Below are 1577 nucleotides of genomic sequence, written 5' to 3' on the forward strand. Positions count from 1 at the left end.
CAGCCTTGTCACACTGTGTTACGCTGAATATCCCCAAGGACTACGTTAAGGGTACACGTGTCTGTGGAGTGCTCAGCCACTTGCACATTAATTTCACGAGCAGGCTGTTTCGTTGATCGGATCAACTGGAACCCTCGACGTCGTAAGTGACGGAGTGCCAACAACAATATATATATATATATATATATATATATACAACTCTATGCATAGAGTTGTATATATATTTATTTGCATTTGCAAGGTGTAAGTATACTGTTCCAGGAAGACATGGGATGAAGTACTGAAGACCGATCTCAAGCTACTGACCCTTACAAAGGAGATGATTGAAAACCGAGATATCTGGTGCCTTGCTGAACTCAAGAAGACCTGTCTTCCACAGCAGAATTGATACCAGTGCTGGTTCCACGTTAAAAGCACCCACTATACTCTGTGGAGTGGTTGGCATTAGGAAGGGCATCCAGCCATAGAAACCAGGCCAGAACAGACGATGGAGCCTGGTGAGGCCCCTGGTCTTACCAACTCTGGTCAAACTCTCCAATCCATGCCAATATGGAAAACAAATGTTAAATGACAATGATGATGATGATGATGATATAAGTCAGCTTTATGAAACTGAAGTTCAAAATATCATCCATTCACAAAAAATGTAAAACTGGACTACATTGTATGATTCCATAGGTTATGGAGGCTCCTTAGGTTGCAGAAAAAAAGTAAGGCATTGAGTTAAATATTGGTATTATGAAAGAGAATTACCTGCTTCTACAAGACACAGAAGCATTCACTATCCGGAAGATTGCCTAATTACCTGTTTCTGATTCTCTACCAAATATGTACCAAGTCACTAAACATCATCATCATCATCATCTCTCTCTCACACATCCACCCACCTACACCCACAAACACACAGAGCCAGTCTTATTAATGTCAACACAGTACTGAGTTGAATAAGTGCCAAACAATGGATTTCTTTCATGAGCTGGTGTGTGTGTCTTTCTATAAAAGTGAGTTTCAAAGTATGGTTTATTGATTAACGAATCACATGACTGCTATAAAGCTGCAGTAGGTAGAACAATCTGTGAATTGTAAAGTGTCAAAGAGTCAATTAAAACAGGATTGAAGAGCGATTAACTCCTTTCGTATAACATGATGAAGACCTCCTGTACCAAAGTATTCATAATTCATTTGAAACATCCTTCAGAATCTCCATATGATACGAATAATAGCATGATATTTTAGTAGTTCAAAACTAACATAACATGTAAACTAGCTGGTCAATGCCAACATTATATATCATCATCATCATTGTTTAACGTCCGCTTTCCATACTAGCATGGGTTGGACAATTTGACTGAGGACTGGTGAACTGGATAGCTGCACCAGGCTCCAATCTGATTTGGCAGAGTTTCTACAGCTGGATGCCCTTCCTAATGCCAACTACTCCGAGAGTGTAGTGGGTGCTTTTACGTGCCACCGGCACGAGGGCCAGTCACATGGTACTGGCAATGGGCATGCTCGAAATGGTGTATTTTACGTGCCACTTGCACAGGAGCCAGTCCAGTGGCACTGGCAACAACCTC

At 41.1% G+C, this 1577-nt stretch overlaps 1 protein-coding gene across 1 annotated transcript in view; it reads right to left on the bottom strand.

Annotated features, from left to right (window-relative positions):
- Nucleotides 1-1577, bottom strand: part of LOC106876126 (G protein-coupled receptor kinase 5) — a 383600-nt gene that overhangs the window by 51776 nt on the left and 330247 nt on the right. The gene's annotated exons all lie outside the window — the stretch shown is intronic.

The sequence above is a fragment of the Octopus bimaculoides genome, chromosome 8 (genome assembly GCF_001194135.2).
Source record: "Octopus bimaculoides isolate UCB-OBI-ISO-001 chromosome 8, ASM119413v2, whole genome shotgun sequence".
NCBI lineage: Eukaryota > Metazoa > Mollusca > Cephalopoda > Octopoda > Octopodidae > Octopus > Octopus bimaculoides.